General features: G+C 33.4%; 1 protein-coding gene across 2 annotated transcripts in view; it reads left to right on the top strand.

Moving 5' to 3' along the window:
- Positions 1-14,212, top strand: part of LOC129756781 (chondroitin sulfate synthase 1-like) — a 72,488-nt gene that overhangs the window by 28,465 nt on the left and 29,811 nt on the right. The window lies entirely within an intron of this gene.

Below are 14,212 nucleotides of genomic sequence, written 5' to 3'. Positions count from 1 at the left end.
AGAGAGATAACGCATCGGAGACATCAGTATGAGTATGTCCGTATGCCGATAACGGCAGCAAAAGTAGACGAAAAAAGGCAAAATTCGCCGAAGGCTAGGAAAAAAAGATGCCGGCCGGGGCCGAAATACGTCAGCAAATCTACAGGCCAGCCTATCTGTGCGCCACATGGCCAAAACAAAATTACTATACGCTTAAAGCTAACTACGGCGGTCTTGCGGTACGATTTTGTATGGTTTCTCGGGCCAGTTCTTACAGCGGAGCCTCGCCAGAGAGAAGTGTCCACACATTAGACTGCATTACTACGTCCTCGTTTGTGGATCGCAAATCATTGACCTGTGTGTATTTACCGGCGCGTTTTTTTGTTGTTTTTTCGTCAAGTCTCTTGTGTAATTTACCCCTCGCAGTTTACAAAACGCGTCAAATTCGCAAAAAAAACCGCATAATCGTGCAAAAAAAGTAATTCCCGTGAAATTACCCACCTCGATCGTATGCGGCGTTAAATGTCAAGTTGGTAACTGATTCAGAGAGTGTTGCAAAGCCGTAGCAGGCCAAGAATTATGAGTGAGTGTAATTAAAATTAGAAGAAACGCGCCACAAGGCGACGCGACGTGAGGCGTCATCGTTTGGTGAACTGTTTTGTCGTCAGGAAGCAATAAAAACATCAGCAAAAAAAACAGAAAACAAAATCGCCGTTGATCGGCAAATCGGGATCGAAGTTTAATTGATTCCCGCTACTTCTTAGTAATACCTACTAAATGTTTAGGTGTCAGTGGCATGGCGGCAATTCCCGGTTATCGCCGCCTGGCGATATACTTATTTGCAAAATCGAGCGCGATTAGTGATTTCTGAGAGCAGCTCAGAGGACAGTCGTCTCGCGCGATTGGAATTGAACTTTAGTCGAACGGGATCAGTGATTAGTGGCGTTGGTGTATTTTTTTTCGTTTCTGGCGTTACAGCACTGTTGTTGACATTGTGAGTAAGTTTCGGTGGAATGAGACCTTGAGTGTGATTCTGGGAAAAATTTGAAGTGGATTGGGATTAACCGGTGATTTCCGAAGCAAGCCATGTTTATTAAATAAGCTGTTTTCATAATAATTGATCTGATTATTTCACAAATTGCTAAATTATTCATCAATTAAACGGAATACAATAGAGCACTTGAATAAGATGTAAGATTTACAAGAACTTCCACAAGTAATTCTAAGTAAGCATTCTTATTTTTGCTGAACTAAACACAAACATATGTGAAATTTTCAATAAAAGAACTTTTAATTGTCCGTTTGTTTTCCAAGTTTCAAGTTAAGATGGCTTGAAAGTCATGTTTTAATTGAGTTTAAAAGAAACTTGGCCTAATTCTTTGTCCTAAATCAACATACGAACTATTCGCAGCAGGACATTAACTCTAAAGTTGACTTCTATTGGAATTGTAGAGTTTGCCGTTTTCTTAAAAAAAATGTACATACAGCGTTTAACATCTTAACAATGCTCAAATCGCTAACCTAGAGAGGCCGTCGATAACCGTAAGGAAGAATGGAGCTACTTGATCCAATTTTCTTATTTTGAACATATCCGTTGATACCTACGGTTTCGGCCTATTTCGGATCTTTAGTCAGAAATATATCGGATCATTCCGATCCACTGCTTTCACATTGCTGTCGATTGCAGCAGAACCAAAACAATATTTGTTTAGGTTCTCCACTTGCTTAGGGCAATCCGCAATTGATGATTGCTGAACTATTGGGCTTGGGCCTGCAAAAAAAGAATTAGGCTTGATCTTTACTCTTACACAAATTTCCATAAGAACTTCAGCTAATCGGAGTGAAATTGGAGGGAAGGCTATTGCTTCCTCTATTTAACACATGAGAAACCGTATACCGGGATGACGAGCGCGCTCATAACCAATAGGTTAGTGATGATGGATAGTGATGACAGTATAAATGTTTACATCATCACACGGTTGAGTCGAACTACTCAAACTAAGCTCATGGTAACTCAGATAAGTGTTGTCAGTTATTTTGAGTTGATAACTCAGAATATTCGAAATGAGAAATTTCTAATTTACTCATTCAGAAGTAAGTACTTTCCTGGTTAGGGAAGACAATCAGAGAAGTGTGAGACAATAACAATCGTTTATGAATTGTGTTGTTATGTAACGACAAGACTGATGAAACATGAATAAAGATAATTCTATTCAACCACTGAAACCTGCGATTAAAATAATATCTTTACGGAAAAATTTAGCAACTTGCCGTCTTTTGCATATTCTGACAGCGTTTTGTTTCAGGTTTCTATGCTCCAAAAGTTGGAACGATACTTGAACCCGTAGATAAACTAGAATAATTTTTGTAAAAAAAGGGATATTTTTTAAGTTTAGGGAGATTTGATTCTTTATTGAAGAAGACTTGATCCATCATTCCGGAGGCTCTTATGCTTGGAAAAAAATCAACGAAATTTTAAAATAGTATGTCCATTGACTATTTTGGTAATGCTTCTTCACACTAAGGTCATTGCATACTTAACCCTTCGTTCCATTGAGTAACAAATTTGTTACAATTAATAATGTTATGGAAAAAGTGAAAATTCGTATTTTATTTTAATTTTTTTAATCATTTCCAACTGTTAAAAATGATTTTTAAGGAAAAATATAAAATCGCTATTTTCAAAATTTCAAAGAAAATCAATTTCCAAAGCCTATTGTGCCAGACACATATTCGATAAATATCAGTTACTGGATGAATATTAGCAATATCATAATCAGCAATGATTCGATTAAAAAGAAAAATATATCTTTTTGAATTCTAGAGATCAATTAACATTTTGGAGAACTAAATCTGGAAAATGTTGAGATATTGATATAATAAAATAATAAAAATTCGTTATAGTTTTTTCAAATCTGAAACATTTTGAATTACAAAAAAGGTTCTTCAAGTCGCACTTTATGAAATTTTTCAATCAAAGTTCAATAATTCAAAAAAATACTTTGTGAAAATTCTTTGAGCTATATCTCGAAACTGGAATGACTAGCATAGATCGAATATTCTAGAAAAATGTGCCAAATGGAACAAAACAACTTTGCCAGTTTCAGCTAAGAAATCAATTATCCCCAGGAATCAAGTATCCGTCCATTCTTCCTTAATGAGTGAGAATCCATATTATGGTGATTGATTTGGAAAACTAAAGCTTTTAAAACTATGCCATGGACGATATAAATTCAAAATTTTTTGTTGTAGCATGGATTGGAAAATGTTCAGTCTTTTTTTTGTTAATAGTTGAAAAATATTACGTTATTGAACTCAAAATCAGGTTGCTTGTTGACATATTACTCTATAACCCAATCTCGCTTTAAGTCGGGTTTTCTAAAACCAAAGTCAATCATTTCTTAAGCTTTTTGTACAGAATTTTCTAACTTGTTATATTAACAATTCAAATTAATTACATCCGTTTGACAAGTAAATGTCAAAAACTACAGCAGAGAGAAGCTTCATGAAACAACTATAAATTAACCATTTTTTCGAAAAATTATTTTGTTAAAATTAGTTAAGTCAAACAGTTAGGGGCAATTCCAATATTCGGTAACGTGATTTCTGGTCATTTTGACACCCCCTGTACCGCTAAATGCGTTAGGCGGCATCCATAAATAACGTAACGCTCCTAGGGGGGGGGGGGGGTAATCTCGAGCGTTACGAATTGTGACATAGGGGAGGGGGGGGGGGAGGTATGCTCATCGTTACGTAACGATTTTTTCTTACAAATTTCAGTTTCATCGCAGCTATTTTGATGTCAAGCAATTTTAGCAGAATGATAAACAAACCAAAATCAGCTTATAAATTGTGAGCTTCAACATGATTGAAACTGGATTGGAACCTTTTCTCTTTAAAGATTCTGATATAGATTCCTTAAAATGTGTATTGAATATCCTTGAAATAACTGTTGGAAAATCGAATATTAGTTACACTTATCCCCATGAACTTAATTCAACCTTAATACGGAAATTATACTATTTTTTCTTTCAATTGATAAAAAAAATGCAATTTTGGTTGCGTAACAAGTTTTGCTCCTTGAACAAAATAAAGTAAACAAGATAGATCATCAGTTAACAAGCACGGAGCAAATCGTAATAAGACATTCAATTTATTTTATCAGAGAATTATCATCAATGAATACTAAGAAGCGATATGGATAGATATTGATTTCGTTATGAAGAACGCTAAAAAAATTATTTTAAATTTTTTTACCATCGAAAATCAGTATTTAAAAATAATGGGGGGGTAGTTATTAGCGTTACGTAATTTTCATAGCAGGGTACGTCGAAGCGTTACGATTTGTGACATACGGGGGGGGGGGGGGTCAAAAAAGTGCAGTTTTTGCGTTACGTAATTTATGGATGCCGCCTTACGTAATATTTGAATGGTCCTTTACAACCTTTATGGATTCATTTTTTGAGTATAAAAATTACGTTAAGTATAATAAATGTGTAAACATTTGAGAATCATTCAAACTTAAATGATTTTAAAAACATAGCTACTAGAGAGCCTTGTCAAAATTCAACCTTTCAAAATTTATAAACAGTTGATGAACTTGTTCTTTAGTCCCAATGGTTATAAGACTATTGACGGAAAATTAATAACATAAAATTGTTCTCAATTATGAAGTTTTTGAACAAAAGCTTTAAAACAAATCTTCAGTTTGAAATTTAGCTTTCAGAGAGTTAAAAAAAAATGTCGAAAATCGGCTATCGTGAACTGATGGAACTTTGCTCACTTTTTTCTATCATTTATATATACGAAGAGGTTGTTGAATTTTTTTCTTAGAAATTCACCTTTTAAATGAGTTCCTGATATTTTTTTCTATACAAGATTACTTTTGGAAGAACTGTGTGAATATGCCTTATCCAAACTTGAAACTTATACAATTTTTTTTTGTAAGGAAATGAATCCAACTGTGTTAGATGAAATTTCAGGGGCTAGATAAGAGAAAATCGAATCAAAATTTATCTCAAAATGCCAACAATATAACACGCCAACACGAAAACAATACTCATACAAAGCTCAATCATTTAATTTGCTTTAAGGTTTATCACAAGAAGTGTTTAGTGTAGGTTTTGAAGAAACCGTGTATTTTCAAGGAAATTGTAATACCAAATTATACTATTTTAAAAGTTGTTGAATATAAAACAGATTTTACTTATTTGAAGCGTCGACCAGAATGACCTAAGCTGTTGAAAGGTCGTTAAATAAAATAAACAAAAAAAAAATATTTGAAGCACCATCTATGAGCTGTCATGATTTGTTTTAGGATTTTTTTTCTGGCAACGTAACTCGGAAAAATAAGAGTTGACCTGATATTTTTTACTAACTTAATGATGAATTTCAAATATTGAGCATTCTCCAGATCGTTTGGAAAATTAGAAGAGATGAAGCAATATTTAGCCAGAAGTTTCAAATTAGCTTTCATCACATCAGACAATCCAAACAACTCATTTTTTTTCCTGGAGATCCTATCGAAGCTTATGCAATATCAATATATACAACTTATCAAATGAGATGTATATATTGACATCCTAAAATCCGTTTAACGTCATACTTAAAGCACATAGAACATACATCAGGTCTCGAAAAAAAATGTGTTAACTAATTATGAACAATTTTGATTGTCGGCCATTTTTAAACCATTAAAATACGACCGGAAATCGTTCCACCTTCAAGATGTATGGTCAGTAAATATCAAATTTATAGAGTAAAAAAATCAGCTTGTGAAAAAACATTAACATTTTTTTTTTGTTAACTGTGAACATCAATGGCTTGGATAGCAGATGATTAAGTACAAAATTAATCTATATATATAAAAAGCAATTTCTGTATGTTTGTTTGTTTGTTTGTTTGTTTGTTTGTTTGTTTGTCCTCTATAGACTCAGCCGTCTTAAGAGCTAGAGGTCTGAAATTTGGCATGGATGCTCATTAGGACCAGGAAGGATGAAAAATGTTTTCAGATTTTTGGACGACCCCTTCTGAAGGGGGTCGTCCATACAAGACAAATATTGTTTTCACGATATTGACGTTACTTTTCGTCGGATCGTGTTGAAAATTTGCACATGAGTGTTTTGAAAGACGAGCAATCGATTTCAGGTGTCAAGATGTATGTAAGGGGTCAGCCAAAGGGGTTGTCCATATTAAATGTTCGCTGTTTTTGCGATATTGACGTTATTATACATCATATTCAGCTGAAAATTGATACACGATAGTTTTGAGTGACGTGCAATCGATTCGAGGTATCAAATTTAGTGTAAGGGGCCGGCAAAAGGGGTCGTCCATATCAAATTTTCAATATCTTAGTGATATTGACGTTTTCATACATCGGATCGGGATGAAAATTTGCACATAGAAGTTATTAGGGACAAAAAATTGATTTCACTTATCCAAATTAAAAACTGGAGTCGACCAAAGGGGTCGTCCATAATAACTATTCACTGTTTATGCGATATTGTCGTTATTATACATAGGATTCAGATGAAATTTGGTACACGAGAGTTTTGAGGGACGAGCAATGGATTTCAGGTATCAAATTCAGTGTAAGGGGTTGGCAAAGGGGGTCGTCCATATTAACCGTTCAATAATTTTGCAATATCGTCGTTATTTGACATCGGATTGTAATGAAAATTAGCACACGGTAAGTTTCGGGGACGGGCAATCGATTTCAGATGTCAAATGTTTTGCCAGGGGTCGACGAAAGGGTCGTCCATGTTAATTAATGTTCACTGTTTTTAGCAATATTGACGTAATTATGTAATAGATTGCTTAGAAAATTTGCACACGGGAGTTTTAAGGGAAGGGCAATCAATTTCAGGTATCAAAGAGTGTTATGTTATGCTACCGAAGGGTTTTAACTTTTTGGCAATAAGAGCGTTGTTATGCAACGATCGAGTCAAAATTTATACACGAGGATTTTTGGCACGGCCAATTGATTCCTTATTTCAAATTTAGTAGCAGACGAGAGAAAAAGTAATCGTCCAATATTTTTGCAATTATTACTAAACAATGAATTTGGAAGAGCATCTGGAAAATTTTCGGCAATTGATTTTCATACAAACTATTCATGACATATTCCAAGTTCAAAAGCGAAACGGAGTTCGTATGGGATCAGCTAGTATTAAATAATAAGTTATTTACGTCTGATACGTGTGCTCTCGGCGTAAAATAAGCTAAATAGTTTCATTGAATAAATTTATTTCTTGTAATCAGAAATGAAAATGTTTAACACGATTTATCGATCGCTTAATCAGGAAATCAAGGTTTGGGAAAGTTTGCGCTAACAGTTTCGCAGGAAGGTTCCTCAATGAATTCTCTCGTCACGAGAATCTCGTGTTTGATTGATAATCAATCAGTTGAAAACTGAAATGAATTTCATTATAAAGGTGGACCTGAACCTTTTGTCCGGATATTCCATACTAAAATAAATATTCGACGGTTGTTTACCGTCCATTGCAGTATCAGTAACAACTGATCTAGTTTTGACAAGTTGTCAGTGTCGGATGCAATTCAAGGTATGAAAAATCTTCGTTTTGGTATCAACAAAAATTCGGAAGCTTGATGTTCGTGGCGGTGATTTTCTTTATAATTAAGTCATAACAACCTTAAAGGGCCACTAACAAAACCGGAAAGCATCATCTAGGGAATTTTCTGGCACCGCAATCAATAAATGCAAATTATTCTAAACATTTTAAGTAAACAAATATAAGGCTTATAATGACAGATTGCGATACAAATTAGATTTGAACAAGATAAGCATTTTTTTAAATCATGATGTAATCCGAAAAAAAGAAATTTCTACAGAAAAAAATGTGTAGCTGTTTCCTACATGTATAATAGGTACTGGCATCTTATGACACGAGCTATGAGTATTTATTTCTAAGCGTGTAGAAAAAATGAAAAAACATGTGTACTGGTAACGACATCTAATGAACTTTAGGCCACTTACGGTTTTGATTTGAAAATGTGGTTGGTATTTTTACACACGGTTCAAGCTCCATCCCGAACTCTGTTCTCTGAGCTTGAAGTCCGAGTAAAACCGATCAATCTGGCAAGCTTAGTCATACTTAATTCAATAGAAACTCATCGAACAGACCTTTCAAAATTCAACCCTCATAATTTATCCTTCATTGAAGAGTATTTTAAAACAAATACAAAAAACACCACATATGTAAGCAGATATTAAACTTTGTACCGACAGATAGATTCAACAAAATATGCCATTATTTTTGAACAATGTCAATCTTCGAATTAAATCCTAGCATTTAACTTAAAATACTTTCCCATGATTGAACCCAAAGATTTCTAAACCATAGATTCAATCATCGTCAAACATCACAAGAAAAAGGTATGAAATTGTCTTTTTTGTGCATACAGTTTCATTGCAAAATCTTGCTTTAACATACTCAAAATCAAGTGTAAATTCGAATATAGGCATGAGTTTAATGTGACAAAATGCCGATTGGTAGAAACGTGAAGAAATAGCTTCCCTTGAAAAATCGACAAAACTTCTGTGTTTTTCATTTTTAAATTCTAGATAGTCATGCCAAAATGTGTTAAATTATGTAATACTTCTAATAAACTTCTCAAAAGTTTTCAACTGTAACTGTTATAACTTTAAAGTTTTACTAATTGAAAAGGACGATTTTCATACCACTTTACTGCCGTTCTAAACATGATTGTCCCATGTGGAAAAACGTGCAAACGAGAAAAACGCAATTGAAATATCAGCTATATTTCCAATTTTTCTCTAAAACTAAAAAATCACCGACAGGTTTTTCGTAGTGAACAGTTCAAGTTAATCATTTTATAATGTTTTCTGCCAAAAAATTTACATTTCCTACATAAAAAACAACAAATTAGAGCCAAAAGTGCTCCGTGTGACACTTTTGCGTAGAATCAGAAGGCATGCCGATGCTAGTTCTACGAAAAACTGTCACACGGCTACAATTTTTCTATTATTTTAAAAGCTTGCATAGTTTATTTTTTTCCAAAAAACTCATGCTAAACCGTAATTTGAGAAATACGTTCCTCTATGTTTATAAAAATGTATAGTTGAGTACAGGGCCGTAGGAAGAACCGGCTCATGGGGGGGGTTTTGATGACAATTTTTTTTCCCATAACATTTTTACTTGAACAATGTAGACACAAGTGAAAAAAATTAATATATTTTAAGTACAAAGTATTCAAGTAAAAGTTGTTTTGCATTCAAAGTTACTTATTTTATAAATAAGTCCTAGGAGATGGCAATTTTTTTATGAAGCTTTAAAAAATGTGGGGATTTGTGATATAGTTCAGTTGGTAAATCAGTTGCCTTCAGTGGTGATGTCCGTGAGTTTGAGCCCAAGAGTAAACATCGAACACAGTTGTTCCAGATAGTTTTTCAATTATTGATGTGCCAACTGCATCGTTGAGAAAAGTCGAGAGTTGAACAATGATGTAGAAACGACTATAATCGAAACATAAAAAAAAGGATTTCGAACGCTTTATTAAGAAATAAAAAATCTGTTTTACTCACTGACATTACGAAGCTATTTCTTTTGGACCAAGAGCATAAATATTTTAAGCATGGGTGAAAATGTATCAAATATTCAGAAATAAAAGTAAAAAATAGATTTTAGATAGAACGTTTGATTTTGAAGAATCTGCAATATATGTAAGAAAATGTTAAATGAAAATTCTAGCTTAATTTTCACTTGAAGATAAAAAACAAGTTAAAAAATTATCATTCATTATTTTATATTTCATAATTTTAATCATCTGATTAATGTTTTCAAAATTTTAATCTAGATTATTCAAAAAACAAATTCTTTGAAATGAATCCAGGTCTTATTTTTTATAAGTGATTTTCACCAGGTTTGTGTTTTTAAACTGACTTTGATTGAATTCAAATTTTTTATTTTGAATCAAGAATCAAAGTTATGGAACTGCGATCTTGTTGAATCCTTAATTTAATTTAATAATTGATATTTTAAAATTGAATATAAAACTTAAATTTGACCTAAACCCGAATACAAAGCTTGGATTTTAGTTCAAAGTCTTAATTCTGCATTTTGAACTCAAATTCAGAACCTTGATCTAAATTCCAGGAAAGAAATTTTTTAAATTTGAAACCAAAAAGCGAAATTTGTATCAGAACCCTTAACCAGAAATATTTTATTTGATTCTGAATATATGGTTTTCAATGTGATTTTTGATGATTCTATACCAATGATGATCCAACTCGGAAATCAAGAACAGTAAACTGGATTCTTATTAGATATTTTTCCGCAAGTTTCTGGTTTGGGCACATCCGGGAAAATTTGTCCTAAGACCTTGTGAAATGAGGGCATATTGTTTTAAAATTTCCCCAAAATCCGACCAAAAAAAACACGTGGCAAATTGTTTTTATTTAATCGAAACATATCATCCGATTCAGAATCCGATTTAAGGTTGCCAAAAAATCGTTGATGTTCATATTGACAAAATTGGTTTAAAAAACACTATTTTGACGCAAAATACATAATTCTAATAACTCAACTGAAATTTTCGTTTGGTTCTGCAAATAGAGTGAGAAAATCTGGTCCAAATCTGGACAATCTGGTAAGCTTAGTCTAACTTCAATGGGATTCAATATTTGGGACTCAATTACTATCAACAAGTGAGAAATTTTTTGAAATACTGTTGTGAAATTGTGGTCTTGGAATGAGACTTCGAGGTTTTGGATTCGAGATTGTTGCACTATTGCTACTATTGAATGATTTTAGTTGTTCATCAAAATTTGATAAGAAATTTCAAATTTTATGTTTAGCAAAAAAATTTCACTTGGTATTTTTGGACCTTTATGGGGGGGGTTTAACCCCCAAAACCCCCCCCCGTTCCTACGGCCATGGTTGAGTATGGATCTTGTAAGTAGTGCCTACCGAAAAGCGTCTAGTGAAAATTTATCTGAATAAAACACTCAAGGCTTCTCGCTCCTCCTCTGCGCTCTATTTTAGTGTTCTTTTCAGTGAATAACATTAAATTCAGCAGTTTGAACTCATCTTAAGACAATTTTTTGATAAAAATTGCATTTTTCATAGAATTCTCTCTAGTGTGACATTCTTGCGTAGAACTATCAACAATTACGACAACCACCTTGATGAAAATTTCGTATAAGTTCAGAACAAAGTATACTTGTTTGTGTTTTTATTCGAAAGTTAACACTAAAAGAGACCGTTTCCAGCAAAAAAGTGAAAATGACCCAAAAGTCACATGGGACATTCTTGCTTAGAACGGCAGTTTAACAATTAAAAAAAATATCGTCAGTACAACTTTTGGGATTTCTCCAGTACTTCATCTCTAAATACTCGAAATACTCTAACTTTTTCATAAAATCTCTTTTTTATCTTTGCACACTTTTTTCAGTCATGTATTGATTAATTTTTTTACCACAGAAGCAAAACCTTTGCAAAATCATGCTATTTTACACAAACTCACCTAGAAAAAGCAATTGGAATCTGGTTGGAACCTTTTCATGAGTAGGCATCTCGAAGAATTTGATCTCTTAAATCCAGTTTTAACATTTTTTTTTGTCCATCAGAACACATCTGTCATATTGCGTAAAAAACCGGATGCACAGATTACAATCTTTGGAACTGATCATTATTAGTTATTTACTTGGTGTCTTCTAGTCAGGCAACACTTTTTGCCAGCCGGAAATGGATTTTTTGCATTATTTAAGGAGTCTGCATTCAGTTATCCCCAATAACTATAGACTTTTTACCATATTTAAGATCAAGGGTTCCACTAAGATGCTTGGTTTGAACTTCGTGAGCATCCTAGAGTGACTCCTTATACTTCTTAACCATTTGTTACGAAAAAAAAAATCAGAAAAAATCAACAGTTCATGAGCTTTCAAGTCAACAATGAAGAATTTTCGAGGCGCAAAATGCGTAAAAGAAGCAAATTTGTGCAAAATTATTTTTATTTTTATGTCTTTTTGCGTCGTAGATATCTCAAACACACGTTTACTTAAAAATCTATCAAAAATAGGCAAGATAGTCCTTTTCATAACCAACACAACGGTACTAAAGTTTTGCATGTCCGAGCTCTTTTAACGTAGATATCATCAAAATAAAGTGCCCGGATACTAAATGATCATAGCCTTAATGTCTGACTTTGCAATATTCTTGTACCTTCAAGACTATTGAAGCCGTGAATCCATCACGACCAAAAACACGGAGGATCCAGCACTCATCAAACCTCACAGGGGTCCTTCCAGAGACAAAAATTCGGTATTTTCCGTGAAAAATTCCAAAAATATTTATGAGGTTTTTTCTTTGCTGCATAATTTTTCTACTGGCTCTCTTCGAGCAATTGGTGGTAGTGAAAATCTTGGCGTTGAAATACCCTGTAATGCGTTTTAGTAGCAAGCATCGTCGAATAAATGTTCCACTTACAGAAAAAGTGTATTTCTAGATTCCTAAGAATGTTATTATCGTTTGGTTTATTCTATTTGAATTCATATAAGAAAGTAAAGGAACTTTCCAAGTAACCAAAAGTCACATAGATACTCCATTTTGTCCATCAAAAGTTCACACTCGGTTGAATAAAAGGTACTCGAGAGAAATGAAAAGCTTTTTTCCATAAGTGCTTGTGAAGTGAAGTGAAGTGAACGAACAAAAAAAGTGTAAACAAGTAGCGTAGAACATTTTTGTGCGTTCAATGTTCCTTAAAAATTCAGGATTCAATTTGGCCTGAACTTCTTGTAATAAACTTCTTACGAATTTTTTGGTTCAACGCAGAACTTTTTACGAACTTTTTGGTTCCATGAGGAGCTCCTATATAAAATGCAAAAGTTAGCATTAAGATCTTGCCCAAGAGTGATTAACAGAATATCAGAGATCAATATCAGAATATAAGAATAAAAGATTATTTTCAATATATATATTTCAGATTATTTAGATTATTTTCAATATATTTTTCACAACTTTTTTTTTTCAAATTCAACCATATTCATATCTCATAAACCGAAACAAAAAAAAACATGTCCTCGTTGACAATCCTTTTTTTTTCATTATTTAATTCATTGCAGAGTAATTATAACAGCTGAAGCTGGGAAACATCAAGCATCTAAAGCAACGTAAGCATCTGCTAGTATCGACTTTTAGTTAAAATTGTGATTGTAGTTTGACCGGAGATTTTTTTTATGATTCAATTTTTTTTTGATTTTGTAAATTTTTTTCTCAGCTAAATTCAAATGCTTTACAATTTCTCTCTGGCTTATTAACATTCTCGATGCCCTTTCGTTCGGTTAAGCACAAAAAAAATTGCACACATCAGTCAATTTCGTTTTTCGTTTCAACTCTTTCCACGTTGCGTTATCGTTTTCAATTTTGCTTACATCATTGCTAATTTGAGCACTCGCAACGCAATTCTACGTCGGAAAACCTTTGCAGAACTCTGCAAAAAGAAGCAAGAAAAATTGGTCTACAATGTCTTTCGATATTCTTCAACCATCCATCGTACGACATGGCCTTACTAGGTCACCAATGAGGATATCACATTGCTTTGATTGCATTTTATGAAACAGAAATAAAAATGGTTGAAAAAAGATTTGAAGGTACATATAACTGAAAAATAAAAAACAACTTCAATTAGGGGAAACATAAGTGCTTGTTCGCTTTCCTCTAATTTCGCACATCCACCTTTTCCCAACGACTGTAAATAGAGGGAAAAAAATCTCAAACCCGGAGTTGGATTCAATCAACCAAAAAACAAGTGGTTACCCAACCCAAGCTAGAAAAAAAACGGAGGAAGGTTTTTGGGGCCACTGTCAGTGCCTTAAAACAAAACATAATTATGAAAAATAGTCTTAATTACACAGTCCCGGTGAGTCAGCAAACTGACGGATGATGGCCAAGACGAATGATGGAAGTTGAACTTGAAGCTTCGAGACCTTATTGGGTGCTTAGAGAGAATCTTGGAACTGGAACTAGTCCCCATGATTAGTTAGTTGAAGATGTTTGATTGAAGTTTCTCTCTTCGAAGGGGTTTTCTCGCAAATACCTGTTTTTTTTAGTTCGCGGATGGTTATCGCGAAGTTCACGATTGAAGTTTCGCCTTGGAGTGCTTCTGTGTGTTTGAATTAATCAGAATCAACAATTTTATTTTCTTGTCAAAAAAAATCCTCTAAAAATTTTGTTTTTTATTCGTTTTCTGAAAT

The sequence above is a fragment of the Uranotaenia lowii genome, chromosome 3 (assembly GCF_029784155.1).
Source record: "Uranotaenia lowii strain MFRU-FL chromosome 3, ASM2978415v1, whole genome shotgun sequence".
In the NCBI taxonomy this organism is placed as follows: Eukaryota; Metazoa; Arthropoda; class Insecta; order Diptera; family Culicidae; genus Uranotaenia; species Uranotaenia lowii.
This window is presented reverse-complemented; position numbering and strand designations above follow the sequence as displayed.